General features: G+C 48.3%; 1 protein-coding gene across 3 annotated transcripts in view; it reads left to right on the top strand.

Moving 5' to 3' along the window:
* The window catches only part of LOC144792107 (myoferlin-like), a 3514236-nt gene that overhangs the window by 646551 nt on the left and 2840738 nt on the right, over positions 1–26947 (top strand). The gene's annotated exons all lie outside the window — the stretch shown is intronic.

Below are 26947 nucleotides of genomic sequence, written 5' to 3'. Positions count from 1 at the left end.
GCTACCCACGACGTTTGGTGAAGCAAGCAAAGAAACGAGCGTGGTACAACCACCGGGAGGATCTATTGAGGCCCAACCAAAACAAAAAAACTATGAACAGGATCCCCTTTGTCTCTGTCTTCAGCCCAGATAGTAACAAAGTAGCAAAAATAATCAAAAGAAACTGGACTGTGCTACGAACAGAAGAACATTTTCACGCACCCCCTCTGTTTTCTTACCAAAGAGGTAACAATATTGCCAATCACCTCGTTCGTGCCATCACTTGGCCGACCGCAACTACTGAGAAACATACTATCACAGCAGCGTGGGGCATGCCTCCCGTCATCGGACATTTCAAATGCCAATCCTGCAGCGTCTGTGAACTGACACTGAACACCAAAGAATTTACTTTCAACGGCCAGAAACACCTGCTCACTCATCACTCTAATTGCAAAACCCAAAATGTCATCTACGCGATCCGCTGCCCTTGTGAGCTCATCTACATCGGCCAGACCACCCAGATGGTCAAACAACGGATCATACAGCACAAAAGCAGAATCAACTGCAAAGTACTCACGGCGCCGTTGGTTGCACACTTCTTGGAGCAATCACACACGGACACAGACCTCAAGTGGTTGGTTATTGAGAAACCTACACTACCCCTAAGAGGAGGCAACATGGCCTCTTTACTAAACAGAGCCGAATGTAAATGGATCGCTAGGGTCGATTCAGTCAACCATGGGCTCAATACCCTTGATGAATGGACCAGTACCATCTCCATCTAAACCCTACTGTCCTTCCATCTCTAGTTCTATGCTCTTGCCTCTGACCTCTCTATACTCTGAATAGAATTGTATAGTAGATATATACTTGTTACAACTGTCATTACTTATCATGACCATGACGTTCTCATATACCTATGTCCACCTACATAGATGACTATCCTGTATCTAACCGTCCGGTTTCAAACCATGGGCAACTAAATGTAACTATCCATCTAGACGCTCTCATGTACGTATGGCCAACTACATAGATTACTCCCTTGTATCTAACTATCCGGTTTCATACCACAGTTCGCTACATGTAACTATCTACAACATTCTCACATCTGTTTTAACTTATGCTTATGGTTGTCCTGTGTACATGGCTCGAATGTAGATCGCCCACAAGACTGAATGTTTCTTATGCCCGCACTCGGACTTTCTGCTATTGCATTTAGCCTCCCCTTAAGGACTCCACCCCCTGCCTCTTCAAACGTCGGCTTTCCACGCCCCCACCGCGTCATGTAATCCACCCTTGTTCCTGACGCTTTCTTGGAACAGTCAGTTCCTGTTTATCCTTGTTACCTAGGTAACCCCCTTGCACGCCTCCCGCTCCTGCTCTAGCCACCACTTGACCCCGCCCACCTCCCCTCCATTCGTTAATGGTACAGTGACACTCCTGTGAGACTCCCCATACCCCGCCCACCTCCAGCGTTCGGTCACCCCCCCCCCCTCGCTGCTTCCTGGTTATTACCCAGGTTGCTGAGACGCCACGACCAGCTCCCGCATTCACTGCCGGTAGTCTCCACGCCAGATGAGCCCCCAATTGCCGTCTGATGCCCTGCTTTACTCAGGTAAGCCTTGTCTATACAACGAGTGTGCTCGCCTTGATCACGCCCCAAATCGAACATTGTTTTAATTCTCGATGTTTGATCTCGGCTCCTAGTAATGCTGATCCGCATTTTTCTCCCGCCCCCCCAGGCGCTGCCAACCTCGCGTGCCGTCCATTTCAAGCCGCGATCAGGTAACTTTTCGCACTTTGATTGGGTTTCTACTAGACTTATGTGCTCCCTTTCTGTAACCCCTTTCCCTGTTCCTCCGCAGCACCAGGCCCATTATTGCCGCCTCGGAGCCCTGTTAGCCACGCATCCTTTCTTGGCTACACTGTGAGTGTCCATTTAAATACTTGCCACCTTCACTCGCCGGCGGTTTTTCCTTACTCTAGCGTTTCCTACCTTTCCCTCCACGCTAGCCACCCCTTAATTCGCACCCATCTCCCCTTTCCGGCCATCACCCCAACCACTTCCTTTACACAATATACCTTTAATGGCTAAGATTTTACCATCATCCATTCACCGTTTCACTCCCAAATCTGACCCTTACCATATCCCACTCTCAAAAATGCCCTTCTTTGTCTACAGCACTGTACATATCGACAACTCTGTCCTGATGACGATCCCGACTAATGGGGATCGAAACGCCGTCGACTATACAGCTTGAATTACATGACGCATATCACGCCTAGTGCTCCTGAAGAAATAATTGTTTTTCCAAGTGATTGTAACTTGTTTTTTGGAGCTCTGGATTGATGTTTATACTTTGTTTAATGCGCCGCCAATGCTGTTCTTAAAACACTTGCACGCTCACTTCACCAATTGTACATAGCACCTTGCACCAAGTGTCACTGGGTTGTCATAAGATCCGGTCTTTACAGTGCTGTCTTAACTGTAATTGCATATGAAAATGTCTATTCCTTGGTGAATAATACTACCTTTTCCTAAATCAATTGACTCCTTGTCTCTGTTCCTTCTGTAATGCCTATGGCATACATATTTGAAATTGTCTTTGCATAATACCTGTTGGCAATTGTTCTTTCATACACGATATACCCATCCCAAACAGGTATATGGGTCTTCTCCTGTTTTTCCTACAATCAATGGTTAGAGCGGCAGACCCTGATGCAGAGGTCTGGTCCAGGACCAGGGTTCAATTCCTGCCTCGGCGGTTCTTGGACTCAATTTCCCCGGACCTGATTATTCTCGCCTCGGTGCCTAGTCTAATCATGGGTCCCACTCTGTGACTCTGGGCAATAGCTTGCTTAATCTCCACAATGGCCCCAACAGCGCTTGGATGCCTGGCTTCACCTTGGGGGTGCCCAGGAGTGGACATTTCACAGGAAAGCCAGGATAGGTTCCACAGCGGTATGAATACAGCGCTACGAGACCTCTGGGTAGAAGTGCGCTATATAAATACAAACACATTTACATGTTTTTTAGGTTCTTCCTCGTAATACCTGTAATAGTTGATGGGTGAGTAAAAAAAGTTACTAGATCTAAATCTTTCCGGAAATTTGTCACGTAAATCAGCCAGCTAATCTTATTCCAATTAGTCAATGTAAGGCAGTCGGAAATAAGACAGCGTGTCAGCTCGCAATGTTCAGATGTCCAAACATGGTGCCAAAGAAGGATTGGCTGGGTTCTAATGATGTCTTATAAATAATCCATATCCAGTTCTATGTGACAACCATATGTCGACGAGCTCTGCGGAACTGCCAGAAGGTATCTCAAATATCCATTCTCAACCTTCTGTATGGAATCTACGGTTTCATGCCCCCACACCGCTGCGCCATATAGTGCTACACTGGCGCATTTAGCCTGATAGATCTTAATCATCTCTTTGGGTGTTCTCTTCCCAAGCTTTTGAGAAAAAGCTACAAGAGCGGTAGTGGACCTAAGAAATAATAGTTTCCTCGCGTCGATGGCCTGTAGCCAACGTGATTTTTTATCGATTAAAATTCCCAAATATAGGTATGTATTAGTACAATCCAAAATGGTATTATCAATAAAAATGGCCTTTGATTTTTTTATGGAATTACCAGCGTGCATTACGAAAGTTTTCTTTATATTGACTATCAGATCTAAGCTTGCCATGAAAATTCGATATCTATCTAAAAGACGCTGTAGCTGGAGTGGAGTTCTTGCCATGATGACAGTGTCATCCGCATATAGTAATGCTGGTATTGTGTGGCGATCAATTGTCGGTAGGTCCTGGCTCCCTTTCAATATTGCAGTTTCCAACCCATTAATATATAAATTAAAAAGAAAGGGAGCCAGAACACAACCTTGTCTGACCCCCGTCTCCACAGAGAATGGTTCCGTGAGTTCCCCCCCTTAGCCGTACCTGCCTCTGGCTGACAAATCAGAGTAGAGTTCTCGGAAAAAGGCGACCAGTGGAGGGTCCACACCCATTTTCAATAGAATCAAATAAAGTTTCGCATGACAAACGCAGTCAAACGCCGCGGTCAAGTCTACGTAGGCCATGTGTAGGTACCCGCCCTTTGCACCAACATATTTACCCATTAGTAGGGAAAGATTCAGGGCTTGTTCCTCTGTTCCCAGGCCCTCACGGAACCCATACTGTAGGTCGGAAATTACATGGTTATCTTTAGCCCAATCCTGTAGTCGTTCCAATATAATTCGGCCTGCAACCTTTCCTAGGGAATCTAAAAGGGAGATTGGCCTATAGCACGCTGGATTGTTGCGATCCCCCTTTTTAAATATGGGCAGCAGAATTGAGGTCGACCAAGATTTAATTATACCTGTAGTAGTTGTGGCCTCGAGAACTCGAGTGAGAAAGGGGGACCAAAGGTCCTGATTGTGTTTAAAGATATCCATTGGAACCCCGTCGGGCCCAGGGGCTTTCCCGCCTTTAGAGGCTGACAAGGCATTAATTACCTCTTTGTGGTCAATGAATAAGTGAATCGGGTAAACTGGAAGTGTGTGGAGGGATCGCCCACCACGTCTTCGGTACTAGAAACAGTGGTTAAACTGGTGCCTGTACCGAAGATTTGTGAGAAGTGGTTAGTCAATGTATTAGCGTCCACTGCTACATCTATTTTCGGGGCTATATTTTGTTCTGAGAGAAAGGGAGGTATAACTGTGCGCCAGAATGCAGCACTATCGTTCAAAGTACAGCTAGCGTGGAGTTGTTCCCATATGTCATTTTTTATTTCGATTTTTTGTTTTTTTATGGCCACATTGTATTCCTTTCTTAATTTAGTGATTTCATCTTTCTCTCTGGGATGCTTGCGTAATGCAGTTTTCAGTATAGAGTATGCCTTAGTGCACTCTGAGTTAAACCAGCCATTTTTGTGATTCTTTTTGTTTTCCTGTTTTCTATGTAACTCTTCCCTTATAATTGTAGTGATGTTTGTAAAACTAGATAGTATGAGTTAATGGGGGGAGTCTAAGTTAAGACATATTTCGAAAAGGGGGAGTGCTCGGCGAACCACTTTTGCTGTTAAGTGGACAGGATCGGCTTTTGCCCATTTTATAGAGAACCCGTTCATTTTATCCATACTCAGTGATTGCTGATTTAAGAGGCTAAGAGAATCACGCTTCTTAGTAACGTCTGCAACTTGCATGATGATAATTTTTGGAAAGCGATCACTATTGGGATTATCCACAGTTGCAACCTTAGAGATAAGTGACTTCGAGTTTTGGGATACGCCCTTCCATTAAATGTGGGAGAAAACTTTACAGAAGGGACTACTAATTCGTTACCAAAGCCCATATTGAGGGCAAACAAAATCTCATTCAGGCGGTTCCCAATGATCGTATGGGTAAAGTGTGTTAGATTTATTCCACATTCATCATAGATACCGCATTTTTTGGTATTGTTGTCTTTGCACAGCGTTAGATTAAAATCCCCACCCCAAATCAGATTAACTGATTTATGCATGTATCTATTACGCAATTCCATTAAGACCTTAAAATTTTTATTTAAGACGGAGGTTAACTCCTGTTGGTTTAAATTATTATAAAAGTTTACCAATAGATAAATGGACGACTTATTTAGTCTCAGTTTGAGGATTTGGTAGTTGGTTTCTAAGCTCACCTCTACTAATTCTATTACTTCGAAATTATTTGTTATATAGGTTACCAAACCACCCTTGGGCCTACCTGATGGAGACGGTTGAGCTTGTGACATATAGGTCTTATAGCCCTCTAGATGTATTGGGGAGGTTAGCCAGGTCTCTTGGAGGCAAACAATATTGTGTTTCCTCACCAATTTTAACCAAGAGGGAAGTTCCATTTTTGGACGGAGCCCTGCAACATTCCAAAAAATCATTGTCAAATACAGATCATTTGGGTCCTTTATTTGCAAAAAATTGGTTGCTGCCTTAGAAACTAAGTCAGAGGGGTGGGCAAGTATGGGTGACCGTACCGCACTCAGTGGGTGCAAGTCACCTTCAGAAGATCTATTTGGAACAGAAGGGTGTGGATTCGTGACCCGGTGTTTAAGGGTTATAAGGCTACCGCCAGACTTAGCTGGTAGAGAGATTTCGGGTTGCCTAGTACCCATGGTGGACTGGACAAAGGAAAAACCATTTGAGTGGTTATCTATAGCTTTTAGTCATTCGTTGTCATCCAACCCTGATAGCGCATTAAATCTGTTCTGAATAGAAGTAGGTTGGCACTGATTATAGTGGCCAAATGGGTTTCTCCATTTGGGGGCGTTTAGGTTTCCCATACCAGGTGGATAGAAAAAGACTAGCGGTAGAATGTTGATCTCGTGGGGGTTTATGTGGTTCATACCAAGTCTCAGAATCTCATTGACCAAAAATGGAGATGCAAATGTCAAGACTATACAATCACCCATGAACATTTTATCCCTGGATCCCACCCAATTAACTCTTCTTGCCATCTTAAAGTGCTGGAATAGTTGTCTATTTAGACCTACCCTGGTACTCAGCCAATGTACCGATTTATTTTTAAGTGCTGTCCAGGATTCTTCATCCGCATTAATTTTTTGTGGGACATTCGCGAGTATTATAACATAGGGGGTAGTTTCCGGCGGGAGATCTAAATGATGATCTACATCATTTAGCTTTTCAGGGCAGTAAGAGTGTTGGGGGGAATGTTGACCTTGACCAGAAGATATTAAGTGAGCTTGGGAGATAGGGTCCCTTTTTCCTAGAGGTCCTCTTTCAATGACATTGAGCTGAGTGTTACTCAGTTGTGACGCTCGTTTGTCGGTGATTATAATATGTCTTTGCTCAGTATGTTGTCTACTATCTGGAACTGGTGGAACCCCCCGGGTAAGTGGAGCCTTTTTTATAGGGGAGTGTGATGTCCCTCTCATAATAACTTTGGGGACAATGGGATAATTTACATTATTTCTAAGGAGATCCTCTATGCTAGCCATTCTAGTTGTTAGCTGATCTAACCTAACTCTCACATAGAGATCTAATCGTTCAACTATGGCGACCAAACTCTTGATATCAGATTGTGAAGCATCGTTACCATTGGGAGGGGGTTTTCTCAGAGGTTGGCCTTTTTTCTGTCCTAGTCGCTTTTTCCCTAGAGGTGTAGAATTTGATGTTTTTTTCTGTCCAGGTGGGGAATGAATAGAAACTTGGACTTTAGCTTTGTCGAACATTGTGGAATTCCCTGCAATTGTACTGGGAGATTTTGAACGTTTTTGAGGTGGTTGCGATGGTGAATCATTTACGAGTGATATTATCTCATCGGGACAAGATTGAATGCAACCATTGTCTGTGGGTTCTAATGACTGCTCTATGTCCTGTGCGGCCCTGTCATCTTGGTGGACGGAGTCCTGGCTTAATCTCGAGGAAGTCCCCTCGATAGACTCCTCTACCGAAAGGATCTGTTTGTCCAGTGCCCCTACAGCCCCAGTTAGATAGTTCAGTAGGGTTTGTTGGGTGTCTGTAATAGGCCTACTTCCCTTCGGGAGTTTGGGGCTCATTTGCTTCCTCTTACCCATTACCTAAGCCTAATTAACATAGGTCTTCTTAAACGTGCACCAATGGAAAAGAAACAAGAATAAAAGGAAGTATGAGAGAGAAAGGTGGAAAATGCCCAAAAACCAAGAGGACGGGCCCAACCCAGCCACAAACAGGCACAGACGGGCAAGGACGAGCCTGCCCTTGGCCCGGGCTAAACTGGGCACGCCCGCGCGCGTCACGCGGCGCGGTGGTCAGCACCGGAATTTAAATGCCAGGGGGCGGGTCCTTCACCTCCCGCAAGACTGCGCTGCCCGCTGGGATATGGAGTCCTGGGCAGCGCGCGGTCCGCAGAGAGACAGAAGCAGATCGAATAACCAGCAGCAAACCTCCCGGTCCACAGCTCCCCACACAGGGCAACAGAAAGGTCCACAGGGCAAGGGTGAGTTTCCTCTCAGTGAAGTGCGTCCCGCGGCGCGGTGGTCAGCGCCGGAATTTAAATGCCAGGGGGCGGGGGGAGGGTCCCTCACCTCCCGCGAGACCGCGCTGCCCGCTGGGATATGGAGTCCTGGGCAGCGCGCGATCCGCAGAGAGGCAGAAGCAGATCGAACAACCAGCAGCAATCCTCCCGGTCCACAGCTCCCCACACAGGGCAACAAAAAGGTCCACGGGGCAAGGGTGAGTTTCCTCTCAGTGAAGTGCGTCCCGCGACGCGGTGGTCAGCGCCGGAATTTAAATGCCAGGGGGCGGGTCCCTTACCACCCGCGAGACCGCGCTGCCCGCTGGGATATGGAGTCCTGGGCATCGCGCGGTCCGCAGAGAGGCAGAAGCAGATCGAACAACCAGCAGCAAACCTCCCGGTCCACAGCTCCCCACACAGGGCAACAAAAAGGTCCACAGGGCAAGAGTGAGTTTCCTCTCAGTGAAGTGCTTCCCCTGAACTTAAGAAGTTCAGTCTTCAATCACCTCGACCCATTTACCCCACACCCTTCAAAACTTTTTAGGGCAGCCATGGGCAGCATACATGGGGCGTTCCTGCTCTGCACACCAATCTACCCCTCTGCACCACCGTGTCATGGAAGGGGCCAACTGATCCAGCCAAAGGGCTGCAATATCTCGTTTAGCTACGATCAGAACTGTGGTGAGACAAAGATTCCCTGCCCTGTTCCCATCCAGACATCCGTAACTCCCAAGAGTATGTTCATCGGTTCATTGGGACCTCCCAGCCCAGGACCTCAGTAAGATCAGCGGTCACTGACTCCCAGTAATGCGGAATGTTGGGACAGAGCCATACCATGTGATAAAAACCTGCTCGGGCCAGTGACAGCGGGGACAGTAAGCATCAGGTCGGAGCCCAGAGCTATGTAGGCGCGACTGCGTGAGGTAGGCCGTGTGCAAATAGTATACTTGAAGCAATCGGAGCCGCACAGAAGCTGTAACTATTTTAGGGGTCATCAGCGCATTCCTCCAATCAGCATCATCTAAAGGACCAATCCAACCGTCTAATTTATCCAGGAGAGAGAAAAGGGAGTTAGAGGTGTTATTTGTGAGGGAACGATAAATGCGGGAAATGCCCCCCTTCCCCAAATTACCAGTTATATCCTGTGCTTCAGGTGGGCTATAGTCGGGTAAGGAGGTTTCCTCCGAGATGTGTATATGGAGTGCAGGGCGTAACTGAAGATAGCGGTAGAACTGAGAGGCATGGAGGGAGAAATGGGTGTGTAATTCTGACAGTTCTCAAATGTGGCTCCCGCGCCAGACATCTACCAGCTGGGAAATTCCAATATGGTCCCAGGCTCTAAACCCTGTGAGCTGTGTTCCGCACCACAAGGGGGTATATTGGGTCAATCTGCCCGACCAGCGGTTGTGATGCAGGGCGGCTCGCCATGCCAAAACCACCCCGCGAGTAACTTCTGGCAGAGTGCAGGGGATAGCAGTGCCGTAGAGCATCCCTTGAATACCAGAGAAACCCAGTGCATGCAGTTCCAGGCGGTAAGCCGGACCCGCCCAACCACCATTGAACCAGTCATGTACCGTAAGAAGCATGGTCGCCAGGTAATAGAGATGTAGGTTTGTCATTCATAAACCCCCATCAAAGGGCGGAATCCTGCATTGATTGAGGGCCAGTCTCGGTTTTCGACCCCCCAACGGGAAATTAGTGGCCAAGCCATCCATCTCACGGAATCAGGACCACAAGAAGACGAGGGGCATGTTCTGGAGCATATAGAGGAAACAGGGCAGGACCATCATCTTGAAAAGAGCGATACTGCCCTTGAGGTTCAGTGGCAACGTAATCCATGAAGGAGGTCAGCGCAAACCCGCTTCACCAGAGGGCTGACGTTGAGAGACAATGCGAGCTCAGGGAGGACCATCACCAAGATCCCCAAGTACTTGAATGACTTCCGCCGGAGAGGGATCGAGGACTGTAAATTGAAACACTCTCTCGACAGATGAAGAAGGAACAAGACCGACTTGGCCGCGTTCAATCTGAGACCAGAAACCTGCTCGAAGAGGTGGAGGGCTCGGAGACATCGGGCCCTGAGCAGGCTGGGTCTGACAGAAAGATCAGGACGTCGTCAGCATAAAGGGCAATCTTATCTTCCCCCAGGCCATTGCCACCCCGTGAGGAGCGGGTCCGCGCAGATGAGAGAAGCAAAGGGCTCCATCGCTAAAGCGAAAAGGAGGGGCGAAAGGGGGCAACCTTGCCTCATGTCTCTTCAAATGGGTAAGGGGCACGAAAGGGCTCCATTAACCATAACCTGGGCCTGCGGCTTGCAGTAAAGGGTCTTGGCAAGATTGCGAAAGGGGGGCCCAAAGCCTATCTCCGACAACACCGCCTCCAGATACCGCCTGTCCATAGAATCAAATGCTTTCTCGAAATCCACAAGGAGCAACGAGAGATAGGGAGTCAGTTTTTGTTGGTGTGCCAGAGCAAGGTAGATCTGTCTAAGGCAGTGCCCGGGGCGGGCATGAAGCCACATTGGTCCATTTGGACCAAAGTGCTCAGGTGGGGGCGTATGTGCTGTACCAAGACCGAAGCAAAGATTTTGAGCTCCGAATTGATAAGGGAGATAGGGCGGTAATCAGAGCAGTGGGAAAAGGGGGGGCTGAGACTTAGGAATAACCACAATGGTGGCCAGATCAGTTTCAGGACGGAAGGAACCGTGGTCTGCCGCCTCATGGTACAATGCCAGGAGATGGGGGATCAACGTGTCCCGGTAAGATGCGTAGAACTCCTTTGGGAGGCCATCTGGTCCCGGCAACTTACCCGCCGCCATGCGGGAGATAGCATCATTGATTTCTTCCGGAGTAATCAGGAGATCAAGGTTTTCTGCTTCAGCGTCAATGAGCTGCGGGAGGGGGAATCTTTCACTCCGGAGGAGCTCCGAGAGAGCGAGTTCCAGAGTTTCGGCAGAGTACAATTAAGCATAGTATGGAGCAATACTTTGGGCCACCTATATGGGGGCCTGATGGGTGTTTGCATGGGAATCCATCACCTCAGGAATAATACGGTTAGCATTTGGATAAGTAGTTAAGCAGTGGAGGAGCTTCCCATTTTTATCTCCCCACCCAAGCACTCACGCCACGGAGAACCTCCACAACAGCTTTGCGGACTCCATCGAGGCCTGTCTGAGCTCATCCCTTAGAAATGCGAGCCTCCGATCCTGAGCCTCCATTCGTTCTCCAGGCGGATGGGCCTCCAGCCGGGCAGCTTGGGCTTCCAGGAGCGTGAGTCGGGCCTCCTGTTCCGCACGTTGAATTTTAAGCTGGCCTTTGGCAAACCAGCGTATAATTGCCTTGGCGACTTCCCACAAGGTACCAGGGGTGAATCCGAGCCTTGGTTAGCGGCGAAGTAGTGACGCAGTTCGAGCCCTACGTGATTCCACAAGTCCTTGTCCTGGAGAAACCTCCAGAAGTCCTTGTCCTGTAGAAACCAGGCGTTAAGCCGCCATACCCGGCGTGAAGAAGCCGGGAGACTACCCAGGCGCATCGAAACTGGGGAGTAATCCGATATGCCTCTGGGAAGTATAGTGATTTCCTGGATCGACCGACAGTCCAGGCTGGAAGAAACAGATAGTCTAACCTGGCCTGTGTGTGGTAGGCAGCCGATGTGTGCGTGAACATACGAGTAGCCGGATGCCAGAGTGGCCAGGCGTCTCCCAGACTCAGAGTCGCGGCCCAGTTCGAAAGGAGTGTGGAGTGGGAAACCCGTGAGACGGAAGTCCTCCCCAACTACAGTGGTCCCCGAGGGCAGGACGGCTACTAGTGGAGCAAGGCGCCGGAGCGTGGATGCCAGGAGAGAAGGGGGAGAGTACACGGCTTTCAGGTTCATGGTTTGGGTCCCAATGTTCCCCTCCAGAATAACAAAGAAGCCTCCCAGATCATGTATTATTTTACGCTCAACAACCGGAAGCGCGCAGCGCAGCAGGACCGCCACCCCGCGAGATCCTCGGGTAAACCCAGAGTGCCAAACCCCACTATATCCGTAGCGCGCCAGAAAGGGGCAACTGTTGCCTACCAGGTGGGTCTCCTCAAGCAGCAATATGTCCACATTGTGTCGCTGGGCATACCGCAGGGCTGCAGTGCGCTTAACCTTATCTAGGAGGCCGTTAACATTCCATGACATAATATGAAGTGTGGTGAAACTGATTCAGTCGTTAGACATGGAGAGGCAGGGGTGATGGCCAGCCACCCAGCATGCGCAGAGAGCATAGTGGTGCAAGCGCGTGGGGTGCAAAACATAAATGGACAATGTCGGTCGCTGTGTGGATGTTGCTGAATGAGGCAATAGTGCTGGCATAAGAAGAACAAAAAACAAACAATAAAACCCTGGACAACGGTCCCCCCCACCCGAAACCAGCCCCCACCTCCAACCCCCCACCCTATTCTTCAGGAACGGAAGCATCTGTCGCCCTAACAGTGGAAATTAGCAAAAAACAAACTAAAATGCTCGGGACTGGGAAACGTGGAGGACCCCTCCTCTTTGCAGGATGTGCATAGTTAAGTCTGTCTGGAGTTGGAGCAGTGATGAGACGTTCCGCCTTCTCTGGCCGCGGAGCCAAGCCCAGCAGGCAGAGACAGGCTCATGCAGGATCCCTGATGAGCATTGGGCTGCGCGACAGGTCAGTGTCAGGGAGGTTCAGCGGTGAAGCCCGGGGCGAGGTGATCTTAGGATCCAGGCGGTCCGGCCTACCTTGGAACCTACTGATAGAGATATCCTAGACTCACCCATAACGGTCCAGGAAGTGGAGGATGCCATGAGGGACTTGCAAGTGGGGAAGGCGCCGGGACCCAATGGCTTCCCGGCAAAAGCGTTCGGTTGTGTGTCAAGCCGTCTGGCACCTCATATGCTGAGTATGTTTAATGAAGCCAAGCAGGTGGGGGTACTTCCCAAAGATTTACGGTCGGCAACGATCGTTGTACTACATAAAGCCAGCAAAATGCAGGAGCTGTGCAGCTCATACAGACCCATCTCCTTACTGAACCTCGAGACCAAGGTCCTTGGCAAAATTCTGGCCACGAGACTGGGGGCGGTTATATAGTCCCTGATACACCCGGTACAGTTGGGCTTTATGCCTCACAGAAGCACTCGTCTCAATCTCCGGTGCCTGTTTGGGGTCTTACAGGAGGTTTCCGCGAGGCCAGAGGTGCCAGCAGCCCTGCTGTCCCTCGACGCCCATATGGCATTTGATAGTATAGAGTGGCAGTACCTCTACTCAGTTCTGGAAAAATTGGGCTTTGGACAACACTTCCGAGCATGGGTGCAGCTGTTATATACTGCACCGCTAGCAAGGGTCCAGGCGAATGGAGTGCTTTCGAGAGAGTTCCGCCTCGGTCGGGGCACACGTCAGGGCTGCCCCCTCTCGCCCACCTTGTTCGCACTGGCGCTGGAACCTCTGGCGCACTGGATCCGAACCGATCCATTGGTGTGGGGTATCGATCTGGGAGGGGGCTGGTAGGAGCATATCTCCTTATACGCTGATGACATCCTCCTGTATGTGCAGAGACCAGCGGCCTCCATTCAGAGGCTGATGGACATCATAGGAGAGTTCGGTGCGTACTCTGGATACCGCATAAACTGGAGTAAGTCCTTGGGGCATGTGTTAGCGGGGCCACAACCCCGGCTACCGGCAGAGTGTGGAGTTATCGCCTGGAAGGATGTTTTTAAATACTTAGGGATTTGGATTACGCACTCTGACTTGGAATTCCTGCGTCTGAATGTTTCGGCGCAGCTAGATCGGCTGCGCGGAGATGTGGAGCATTTGAGGTCTCTCCCGCTTTAGCTGATGGGGTGAGCCTTTCTATTTAAAATGATGGCGCTCCCTCGCTTGCTTTATGCTTTACAATGTGCTCCCTTCCTGGTCCCGGACCAGATTTTTAGGGCGATTGAGTCTGAACAACGTCCCTTGCTGTGGAGTGGTGGGTGTCCTCGAATAGCCCTCAAGAAACTGCAAAGGGGCCCATATGAGGGAGGGCTCGCTGTACCGGACATCCGCCTCTATTATAGGGCGACACAGCTAATCAATGTGAATGGATGGGTGTTCTCCCCTCTGGAGGAGCCAGCCTACAGGGTGGGCAGACTTTCCTTTGGCAGCGACACCTACCTAGCAGCGTTATATACTGGAGGTAGGCGGGCCGTCCTCTTCCTCCCCAAACGGCAGCGGTGGTTGCGATATGGAAACGAGCGACGAAAGTGCTTGGGTGGGAGGCGAAGCTCACGGAGCAGACTCTTTTGTGGGCAGGATCCTTCCTGCCGGCAGTGGCAAAATTGCGAGATCTGCACAGATGGGGCTTAATAGGTATTGACGTGCTGGTGGACATTTGGAAACGGGGAGAGATGATGAAATTTACTGATCTGCAGGCCGAATATCAGATGGAGAGCGGAGAATTCCTTCACTACCATCAGCTTAAGTTCGCTCTGCACAGGCATCTGACCCCAGGGGAGAAACTGCCTGAATATGCACCACTGCAAGACAGATTGTTATTAGACCCCATGATCGATAAAGCAATCTCACTCACATATAAAAAACTCAGTAACAACATTCCGGACATGCTGGGGCCCCTGCGGGAAAGGTGGGAGACAGACCTGGGGCTGCTGGAGGATGATGACTGGGGGGAGGCCCTGCAGTGCCCCAGGGAGGTGGCGATTCGCACGAGGTTCCGGCTGGTTCAACTTTGCATCCTGCACAGATCGTACACTCCACGAACAACACAGTTCCGAATAGGCTATGCGGACTCCCGCTTCTGCCTCAGGGGGTGCGGGGAGGAAGGGACCTTCTTCCATATCTTATGGGATTGCGCAAAGATCAGGGCATATTGGTCTAGTGTGACGGGCATCATGGCCGAAGTGGTGGGAGCAGAGGTGCCGCTGGAGGCTAGATGGCATGTGTTAGGAGCTACCAGTGATCTTACCTGGCCGAGGTGGGACAAGGTATGGTTAGTCCTGGCGAGCATGGTAGCTAAAAGAAACATCGCAAGATTGTGGGGCAGTGATCTAATGCCGACGGTGGAAGAGTGGGAGCGAGACCTGGATTGGTGCCAGTGGGCGGAGAAGGTCATTTACAAAAGTCGAGGTTGCCCTAAGAAATGGGATTGTGTGTGGGCGGCCTGGAGGCGCTATAGAGGGGAGCTGCTGGACTCGCAGTCGACTGGGGAGCTGATATGAGAGGGGCACTTGGTGGAGCCTTTAGCTGATGGATGTGCCTTACAACACTGTGGACTGGCTGCGCCGTTCCTGCTCTGGCTCCCCCTGGGGCTTTAGATGCATTACAGACCAGGGTGTCATTTTCAGTGTAGGGAGTAGGGTGAAGGGGGGGGGGCGGTAATGTCCTTACAGGTATGCATTGGGGGGGGGTCAATTGGGGTGGTTTAGAGGCCAGGTACTAAATCAAGTGGGAGGGTGGGTCATGGCGGGTAGGTTGATTATCGTGCTGTGATTGTAATTGCATTTCTTAATGAGTGTCAATGAATTTTCACTGCTAACTGATGTGCTATGTTTTGGAGCTGGTTTTCTTGCAATAATAAGAATACAAAAAAAAAAGAAAAATACAAAATACATCATTTTATAACGCGCAAGAGCTTTGAAAGTGCTAGTGCTACTAAAGTGCAATAAGAGAAAGTGCTAATCCATTATAATGAAAGCTGCTACATCAATTTACCAACCCTAGTGTTATAATCTCTCTTTAAACTTTTCTAATTCATTAAAGAACTTCCAATTTATTTCAAATTTCCTAATAGCTCCGACCCTCCTAGCATAGGCTTCTTCGAATTTTCTGGTTCTTTTCATTTTATTGAACCATTTCAAATGAGAGGGAGCTACCCGGGATTTCCAATTTTGCAGAATTAGAGAGCCAGCCACCGAACACGAAATAAATGCAAAGGTTTTTTCTGCCTCAGATAGAATCGTTCCATTTCTGCAGATTCCAAACAAAGCAGCTTCAGCCTCGAGCGAAACACTTTTTCCAATTGCTTGCTTGATATCCGAAAAAACTGCCTCCCAAAAAAACCTCAGTCCTGGACATACAAAAAAAGTATGGTGCCACCCACCTTCCTCATCTATCTGACAACTAAAGCAGTTTTTTTCAGTTCCTGGGATTTTTTTCTTTTAAGGCGGCCGGAGTTAAATAACAAAGCCATCGTGATAGTAAGGCCATCCTTTTGAAATTTGCAGCGCGCAGAGATTTGCTTCCTAAATAGCAGATGGCCTCCCACTCCTTCAAAGCCAGCCTACATCCAGTCTCCCGAGTTATTTTATCCAAGTGATTCTCGTCCACGGGGCTTGCCCCTGCTTATGTAGCAACCTATACCAATTTCCCACCCCTTTGACATTAGCCCCATAGAGGGCTACCACAAGTTGGTTTGAGGTATCCAAAATGCCACTGGTCTTTTTTAACAGATGAACAATATGTAAATATTCAAAAAAGGTCGGCTTCTGATGGCTCTCCGCCCTCGCCATTGCTTCTTGCCAGGAAATCGGCCAATTTTGAACTATAAAACACCTTAGCTCCTATAGTCCACAGCCTTCCCAGATATTTATATGCCTTAATTGCAGCTGGAGACTGAGACTAGTACATTCTCTATTTTAGATAATGGAGACCCGACGAACCCATCTTTTTAAAAAAGGACTGAAGTCTAAAAAAATAATCTTTTAAAGTCTCGTAGGGTGTTTTTTTGGGAGTTTGGAAGTTTTTAAAAGCATTTGAGTTTGTGAATCAATTTCTTTTGTCATTTTATCTATAAAAAAGCTGTCTCTGGTGGAGTTAGATCCCATCAAGCCAGATTCTAAATCTAGAAAAGCAGCCTCATAGTATGTTCTCAGGTGCGCAGCGCTAAAACCCCTTGCATATATGTAAGGTATAGGTAATTGTACCACATTCAATTTGACCCTTGGAGCTTTCTTGCCCCAAATGAATTCCCTGAGTAAGGTGTCAACTTCCCTAAAATAGGACTGATTTATCTTAATCGGGACATTAGTAAACAAGAAAATAAGCAATGGCAGTATAGACATTTTGATCAATGAAACTCTGCTCACTATTGATAGAGAGAGTAGTGTCTATTGTTCCAAAAGCTTCTTGATCTTGCCCTTCGTTCTTAAATAATTCAACTCGAATAACTGATGGTACTGGTTAGATACAAATATCCCAAGATATCTTATAGGGTCAGATTTTGTTGCTTGTATTTTCAAGCAGGATGAAAAAAATTCAGATCTGCGTTGAGGGCAAGAACCTGGATTTTATTGACATTCATTTTATACCCGCCTATTTGTTCAAAATAAAAAAATTCCCTCAAAGATGTTTCGAGGTTCTCTTTATCGGGAGTCAGGTATAGAATACTGTCGTCAGCAAAGAGTTTTAGCTTGGCCATGCCAGGGATCGGCGGTTTAATAGCAGCATTATTTTGTATCTTTAAAACCAAATGCTCTATAAAAAAAAAGTAATGGCGAAAGCAGACAGAACTGCCTAGTTCCGCGTTTTTTTTTGTATGATTCCTGCACGATTTGAATTCATTATGTCCTGAGCCGTGGCCCCCAGGTAGCTATTACGTAGCATATCAACTACCTGGGCAGGAAACCCAAACCGAGCAAGGGTGACAAACAGGGTTCGCCAGTTCATCAGGTCGAAGGCTTTCGCCGCATCCACCATTACAATGCTTGCCCGAATAGAGTTTATATTAAAATAATCCAGTGCATGTATTAAAAACTGGGTATTAGCTGCCATTGATCTACCTGCTATGAAGCCAGTTTATTCTCTATGGATTATCTCTTGGGCAGCAAGTAAAAAACGTGCCCATACTTTCATTAAGATTTTATAGTCTTAATTCAAAAGACTAATGGGACTATATGAATTTGGATCTACCGGGTTTTTATCTTTTTTCACAAAGGAAACTATTATTGCTTCTTTAAAAACTGCTGGAACAGCACCACCCTTTTTAACAAAGTTAAATACATTTTGTAAGGGGATAATTAGTTCCTTTGAAAAAACTTTAAAAAACTTGATAGGGAAGCTATCCTGCCCACAAGCTTACGCCCCGGCTGTTGATTTAATGGCTGCCAAAATTTCGGTGGCTTCCATTTCCGATCCCAATTCGCTAATCCGATTATCTGAGAGTCTGGGAACATTCATATTTATGAAATACTCCTGGATTAGCTCCTCCTCCACAAAATATTCAGTAGAGTACAGCTGGCGAAAGTGGTCAACAAAAGTCTGTGAAATATCGCTGCCATTAACTACTTCTCACCCATTCCGGGGGTCTAGAATTTTAGATATTGTAGCTGATTCTTGCTTTTTCCTTGTGGAATTTGCCAATTAACTGACTTTCTTCATAGACTTTTAGTTGGAGTATTTGTGAATTGCAAACCTCTTCTAAAATAAAAAAAGTCCCTCAGCGATGTTCTTGCCTGCTCATATTGGTTTGGAAGAAGCTGGAGTTGGAGAGCGTATTCCCTATCCACCTCAGCTTGGAGTTTAGCTATCCTAGCCCTCCGGGTATTGGACTGGGCAGCCGTAAAGGCTACTATTTGTCCACGGGCTGCTACCTTAAACCCCCCCATACTGAGAAGGGGGCTGCTGTATTCTCATTGATCTGTAAATATTCCTGGATCCACTCTCTAAACCTTTTAACCCAGTCCTCATTTTGCAAAAGGAGACGATCCAGCCGCCACCTGGGTCGCTCCCTACTTCCTCCCCCGAGCACCATTTCTACCCCAACATAAGCATGATCTTAAAAAGGGTTACAGCCTATGCCAGTCTCTTGAATCTGGAGGGATCTGGAGGTATGAAAAAAATCTATTTGAGACGCTGTCCGAAAACGGTGTGAATAGCAGCTATAGAATTCCTTATCTGGATTGATTTCCCACCACGGATCCACCAGTTGATATTCTTGTATAATGGCTCCCAATATTCTTTTTTTATTTGGTTTTAATTGTTTTTTGTTTTTATTCGAAGTATTTTCCTTGCATCCTGTATAAAGTTGAAATCCCCACCAAAAATCACCTGCTAGGGAGATCCTATCAATAAATAGTTGATTTGAACCAGGAGTAGGATACCATCTGGAACAGGCCCATAGTAGTTTATAAAGTTCAAGGTTTCCCCCTGTAGCCTAGCTACTACCTATATACATCTCCCATGTGCATCCCTAATCACTTGAAGAACTTCCCAGGGAAGTTTACTCAAGAAATAGATTGCTACTTCTGTAACTGCAAGACCTGAGGATACAAAAAAAACTTTAGAGAAAACATTGGGTATAAAAAGTTTAGGAGAATTAGATTTCAAATGTGTCTCCTGTAAAAACAGAACTTGGGGATTTAATGAAAATAACCATCTAATAAGAGCACCATACTTCTTTTTGTTTAGTATTCCATTCGCATTGACTGATAGGATCTTGCATTTACTGGTTTCTTTGATTAACTCTACCTTGTATATTTTCTGGACCTTTTGCATGTGCTCTTTTTTCTGCTGTGAACCCTACCTCAAACACTCCCTTCCCAACCCAACAGAAGAATACCCATTCCTCGAAATGTGGAGAAACCCCTACCATCCACGCTGCCCACATTTCACCCCTCCCAACTGGCCTCATGGGTGTCTTGAGACTACACCCTTATTGACCCAGCTGACCCCGAGACCCCAGGCAATATCTTAAAAACTGATCAGAAGGCTGGCTAGTCCAACTTATACTAGAAAGGGAGGATACCCCTTGCATTACCATATAATCAATCTAAAAGTGTACCAGAGACTGTGCGTTAAATATTAAAGAAAAAGAAACCTTTGTCCAGTTGCCATATGGTAGATCTAAATATACACCGGTGTCGGCAATACTTTAAAAAACAATTTAAAATTTGCTTAGCAATAAACATATCTCATATTAAAAGGATTAAGGCCTCCCCTGTCACCGTGTAATGGGTTTATGGTTTTATCTGGTTTTATCTGGACGCCATCAGCCTTGAGATCTCCAGCAATACCTCAAGACCACTCCAAAGGCCAGCAAGCCCAGCTTGTATCAAGGGTGAGGGCACCCTACATATTGCCATATTGCCATTGATCAATCCATTACCATTGATCAATCTGTATATATGCCGATGTTCAAGCGCTAGACCCTACCAAAATCTCCTTTAATAATGCCTGGGCCTCTTCTAAATCAGAGAACATGAAGAACTTCCCTTTGACTAAGACTCCCAATTTTGACTGCTGAGCGATTGATGCTTGAGTGCCATGAACTTTAAACAAATGGAGAATTTTAACTAATTCTTTTCTCCTACGCGCAGCTACAGCAGTCATGTCAGAGAATATACTACACTTGGTAGTTTCATTCACGGAAAACTGCCTCTGCTGGATCGCTCTTGTCAGGATTCTCTCCTTGATCCAGAAGTCTGTGAAGTTCAGCAAGATAGTTCTTGGTATCGTGGGATTAGGAAAAGGTTGCGCTGGGACTCGGTGAACTCTTGTAATAGTAAGGTCCCCCTCGAACTCAAGTAAAACATTCCATTTATTAAATGAGTTCGCCCATTGGAGGGTTTGGAAGCTTTCTATTCCTTCAGGAACCCCAACAATTCGGAGGTTGGACCTCCACGAGTGGTTTTCAAGTTCCTCCAGTTTGTTCTCGAGGTTGTTTTTCCTTTTAGCCGCCTCTTTTACCTCTGCCATAGCCATATTCATTTGATCTTCCAATACAGAAATTCTGGCTTCCGCCTCCTGCAATCTAATGGGAAAACCAGTCATTGCCTCTTCGATTTTCCCCAGTCTCTGATGCAGAGCAGCGATTTCCATTTGCTGCATTTTTTTTCAATTCGCGGACCTCTTCCAAAATTAGGTTCAGCATGTCTCTGATATCTAACTGATAAACCCCCATAGTCTCTGTATTTTGGCTGGAGTTACTTAGCAGATCGTCAGTGCCAATACTCGTGCTTCCCACTTTAGGATCTGCCTGAGCCGATGTAGCAACTGGGAATACTTGGCCACAAGATCCTACTTGAAGTTGGGGTTGGGATTGTAGCTGTGGTGACATCAAGTTTGCGGAAGTATCGATCATGGTCTTTCTACCGTTATCTGTTACATCTAGAGGTTGGGCGGGAGTTAGCCAGGACATAGTTTTTTCAACTGCGTTCAAGGAGGTTGAGAGTACATAGGGCGCCACCAAAACTTGTACTTGGGTTAGATCTTGCTGTTGTTGCTGGACTCTTAAACGATCAGCTTCAGAATTTCGTTGGATTACTGTCTGTTCTTTGGGTGCCGGTTCTACTTGTGGTCCTAGTGAAACCAATCCTGTCCCAAGCAGTGAGGTATTAGATGGTATTGAAACTGGACTTAAGATTGATGAGGAGAATTGTGGAGGTTGTGGAAGTTGTGGAGGTTGTGAAGTGTTTTTTATGTACAATGGAAACTCCTTCACTTTTTTTACACCTTTCTTCAGACCATCTTGAGCTGGGCTGCCCTGTAGAGACCTGCTTGATTAGACAACAGCTGCTCTCAGTTCCAGAGTGGTGCTCACCTGGTCAGCCACTACTTCGGGCCAACCCCTCATGTTGTGGATAGACAGTGGTAGGGGGAGGCTTGTCCTCTGAACTCTCAAGGGTGATATCAAGGCCAGGGGAGCTGAAATTGTTTTCCTTGTCCTTATCCTTGTTAGCGCGGAGTGCGGCTATTTTTGCCAAAGCTTGGCGTGTTTTTGTTTGAGGCGGGCCGCAACATCTGTTTTGCTAGGTTTACTAACAATATTTCTGTCCTTCTGGGGTTTACCCATTTTTTACCTCATTTTCACTTTCAATATACTGGTGCAGTCCCAAAATCCATCAAGTGGTATCTCTATATTTCAGCCCCTTCCCGTATCCCCTTTCAATCAACTATAGCTCTGTATTTTAATTGGGCTCACTAGGATTTCACTGGAATTTTTCCAGCTTAGTCCTGCATTTCCTCCCAAACTCCTCCTCGCCTTTCTTCTCTTCCCCTCTTCAGTTTCATTTTTTTTTCAATTCAACTGCTGCTTCAAATGGGCTGCATGTCAACGCTGCTGAGCCTCTGTCACCAGAGCGGCCACCGGAGGAAGAGCAAGTCCGCTGCTGAGCACCCCGCACGGTGAGACTCAGGCCGACCGCACCAGCTGGATTCAGACTCCCCTCCACCGCTACAAAGCCGGTTTCTTTCTTCACACAGAAAGCGACCTAATCCACAGCGCTCCCCGCATTACTCATACGCCTTGCCTTATCTCGTAAAAACAAAAAAAAAAAAGAAACGCCTGTTTCACCTGCATCACCGGGAGCTGCACGCCGAACCAGCCAGCCAGGTATGTGCCGCCATTGCAGGGGGTGGGGTCGCGGATCACCTGTGGCTACACAGAGGCGTGGCTCTCTGTAGCCCTCCCCTGATGGCAAGCAGCTCATTCTTAAAGCCAAATGTGGCGTCTTCATAGAAAAAATATTGAAGCATCTAAGGGCTGCGCAAAGAAACTGTTTGCTCCGGTAAAAAAACTCTCCAAGCTCCTTGAAATCCAAAGTCAAGGCAACAGCCAGCAATTCTGCAACAATCTAGCAAATGCCTTCCAATTAAAAGTCAACCAAGTCTTCAACAGTTTCACCCCCTAACTCAATTTGCTTGCACTCACAGATAAAACCCAAGCGCCAATTCATCCCACCAAATCAACACAGCCAACCCTCCCCCCACCATCCTATGTATGTTTCCACTAATTTCTCTTGACCATACTATTGAACGTATCTCCTTAGTTGAGTCAGAATCCCTCTCTGATCCTTGCCCTCCCAAAGTCTTACATCTCGTCCCTGAAATCGTGGGACCTGTTCTTTGGCCCATCTTTTTTTTTAAAACATTTTATTGATAGAAAACATAAAGCAGCAATAAAACAGTGTATGAGTCCACAGTATACATATGCATGTTGCAGTGTAGGTGATATATGGGAACCAAGGTACACATCCCCACGTACAATCACACTGGTAATATCAGATATGTCCATTGGCTAGGTCGCAACACTAGGTCAAAGTTGCAAGTCAGATACATGCGGCACATAGTGATCAGTAGACAGGTAATCACATTACTCATCGCCATGTAGGGTCACATTATCAATATCAGATATGCCCATTCCATTACAAAGAGGTTTCAGTACTCTATACAATATTATTATAGTCCACAAAAAAAGTAACACATAAAGAAAAGAGCATCCGAGTCCACGGTGTATATTTCTTGATGCAGTGTTTACTTTATTGTTCTCAAACAGATTCTCTCTTCAACATTCCATTGAGAATAGCCAAAGCGTTTTGTCTCCTGAGAGACTTATTCAGGGCTTCAACGTACGGCGTACAGTGTAAATCGCAGTGTTTCAAGTCCAGTAGGCATAAAGTGCTTATAATAATCAAGGGCTCTGCTAAAGGTCTGAAGAAGTCTCTCAGGAGACGAACATCTTGTATAGCCTACTGAATTTCTTGCTTGGTGAGCTTGCCCTCTAGGGAGTCTCTACCGTGTGGGGACAAACAGGCGACTTTTATGGTTGAGAGCAATTCTGCAGCTGCGGGTGACTGGAATGTCCCGGAAGATGTAAATACTGATGAAAAGTGAGAAGCGAACGTGTCGCGATCTGCTGGGGGTCTGTAATTGCCTCCCCGTTGGCCCAGTGCGTGAATAATTGCTCCTTTTTGCTAACCAGGCAAGAAGCTTGTCTGTCCCCTCTCCATGCTCATATATCTTATGACATGTTGATTTGTACCTCGCTTCCGTTAGGAGCTGTTGATAATCAAGACGCACTATCGGCAGCAAGTGCTGAGCCTCATGGTCAGGGGTGAGTGTCAAGGCTCTCTCCCTGAGTAGGATGTCCTCCTCGAGCTCTGTTATGCGTTTTGAGAGTTCTCTTTTATGGCCAACCATCAACGCCAAGACTCTACCTTTCATGACAACACCAAATGCACCCCATAAGATTTGGGCTGAGGAGACCGATCCTACATTTTCTTTAAAGTAGTAGTCGGTTTATTCAATTAATGTCTCCCTAATATGGGGTACCTTAAGCACCCAGGGGCTTATGATTAGAGTAGCAAGTCCCTTGGGCGAGCCAAGTGTAATCGTTGTGAGGATAGGTTAATGGTTGGAGATTCCGTGTGCGTGGCAGCGGGATTCAGTGAAATCGTGGATATCTTAAGCGTGAGTGAGCATGTGGTCAATGGGTGATTGGCTATTGTTGGCCCCAGAATGGAATGTGAATTGTACGGTGGTTGGGTTGAGTTGTCTCCGGATATCAACGAGGCACATGGTGGACAAAAACTCATCAAGTTTGGACCCACTCAGAGGGTCTCTGCGGGGCGGAGGCAGTCCCTGGCATCATCTATTGCAAGATTTAAATCCCCCCCCAGCACCAATAGCCCCAATGGAAGATAAAGAAGTGTGCCAAGGTCTCGCAGCATGGGACGCTGCAGCCCGTGGGGGGACATATGTCAATATGACATTAAGAGTCTGCCCCTTCCAGGTGCCATGGAGCGATACGTATCTGCCCTGCTTATCAGACCAGGACCTGTGTACTATATACGGACAACCCCTAAGTAGGAGCACTCCCGTCCCTCGCAAACCTGATGTAAACCCCGCATGAGCTAATAGACGGTAACCCCATCTATTCAAGGCGCCGAAAGAGTTGCCAATTAAGTGCCTCTCTTGAAGAAGAGAACTATTCCCCGCTTGATTTTGTCTCCCAGGTTGTTAACGTTCCATGCAAGGAGTTTAAGAACGATGTGTGGTTCCATGGGTGGATAGGTAAGTAGCCAGTGTGGGATTGTGGAAAAGGAGGTATGTCGATGTTCGCACCCCGAGAATGCTGAGCGCAAGGGGGCAATACAATGTGTACGTAGGTCAATCGTGCCATCACGAAGTTTATAAGTGATCCAGTGGTAATATACAAGGGTGTCCCCTGCGATTCCATACTGATGTATCTGAAAGAAACAGGTTAGGCTTAGATTCCTTACCTTAGAATATCTCCAGGCGCCAGACTGGATCTGGAAATTTTTGCGTAGCACTACCCCTGCGCGTCAGTAGGTGTCGTCCACGGCTCCGCGTCCGTCGTAGGCGCCGTGATGACGTCGTCGGAGTTCTTAGACGCCGCCCTCGCCGGCTGACGTCAGTTCTTCTTTTTTCCGCACCAGCAAGCGCCGATCCGAAAAAAGTGGTACTCTTAGTCACTTTTTGACTAAACTTTTTCGATCCTTTTTGATCTGTTTTTCAAGTCGGACGACTCCGTAGCTGCCGGTAGGGATGCCTGGGTTCAAGCCCTGCTCTGACTGTGACCGACTGATGTCGTTTACCGACCCCCATCGCCGGTGCCTACATTGCCTGGGGCTCGACCACGATGACAAGTCATGCAGCGACTGCCGGGCCTTGACGTCAAAGGCTAAGCGGGCGCGGTCCCGTAAGCGCCTCGAGCTCCGGCAGTCGGCCCCGCGCCTTTCGAGGTCCCGGTCCAAGAGGAGGTCGAGGGACCGGTCGCGGGGCCGGAGTCATCACAGCTTATAGAGTCATCACCACTCGTCGGGCTCCAAGTCCTCAGGTAAGAGGCACAAGAAGTCGAAGCAGCGACATCGCTCTTCTGACTCCCCCCGTCGCTCGGGCAATGCGGCCGGGCGTTCGGGCGACAATGACCACGCGGCTCCGCCGGAGCCGCAGGCGTCGCAGACAGCCTTACACCCGCCGGTCCCTGGGCTTAATGTGACACCGGAGGAGGTTGGTGATTTCCTCGTGGGCATGAGGACTCACTTCCCTCCGTCGAGGGTTGTCGGTGCACCTTCGGGCCCCACAGCCCCGACTAGGGGCCTTGGCGGGCCAGTGGCTTCGGCCCCGGCGCCGCCAGGTGCTTCGGGCCCGGCGCCGTCATCGACTTCGGTCCCACCGCCGCAATGCCCCGCTGACTCCGGCTCCGGAGCCCGGTCGCCGTTGACCTTACGACCCCTCCGCCAGCGCCGACCCCCAGGGTGTTGCCCCCGACGCCGTCCCCAGACGACATCGTCCCCGATCCCTCCTTTGGTCCGGATCTGGCGTCGGAGCGGCGTTGCTCAATGCCGCATTCGGCGCCGGCTGAAGACTTGTTCTTCTATGATACGGCTCCATCCTTTGATCCTGCCTACCAGGACATGGAGTACGAGGAGGGTTGCGAGGGGTCTGAGGACCCTCTGACACGTGAGTGTCAGTCTTTCCAGGACTAGACAGAGGAGCTAGGGGAGGCCAGTGGTCTGGACACCTCCCCTGACACTGGTTTTGTCTCCCCTCCTACCGTGGCTACAGAGGAAGGGGCAGCTTATAGTGTGGTGCTGACGCGGGCAGCTAAAGCCTTGGCGCTTACGCTCCCCGTCGCTACTGTGAGGCCTAATACCCTCACTGAGGTCCTTAGACCGCAGGCTGGCACTCCAGAGTCTTTGCTGCCATTTAATGAGGCTCGCATGGACGTCCTGTTGGGCACTTGGTCCAGGCCCGCTACAGGCCATCCTGTAGATAGGCACGTCGCTAGGCGCCACCGCCCAGCTCCGGGTGACTCTAGCGTCCTGTCCTCCCACCCCCGAGAGCCTGGTTATCCAGGCCTCTACTTCCCAATCCGCATTCCCGACTGCTCCCCCAGCTCGGGAATCCAAGAGGTACGAACAGTTTGGGAAGAAACTGTTCTCGTCCCTTAGTTGCGGACTGCAGTCAGTTAACACCGCTTGCCTCTTGGGCCGTTATACCCACTCTCTGTGGGATACGGTTGCGGCCGTGCTGCCTGAATGCCCGGATGGGGCCCGGGCAAAACTCGCTCAAGCCCTCGTGGAGGGAAGAGATGCGGCACGGTATTCCATCAGATGTGGGCTGGATACCACGGACTCACTGGGCAGAGCGATGTCCACAACGGTGGCGGTTCGACGCCACGCTTGGTTAAGGTCCGCCAACTTTTCGGCCGATGTCCAGAACACCATCATGGACATGCCGTTTGATGGCAGCCACCTCTTTGGTGGCAAGGTAGA

Source organism: Lissotriton helveticus, chromosome 11 (genome assembly GCF_964261635.1).
Source record: "Lissotriton helveticus chromosome 11, aLisHel1.1, whole genome shotgun sequence".
NCBI lineage: Eukaryota > Metazoa > Chordata > Amphibia > Caudata > Salamandridae > Lissotriton > Lissotriton helveticus.
This window is presented reverse-complemented; position numbering and strand designations above follow the sequence as displayed.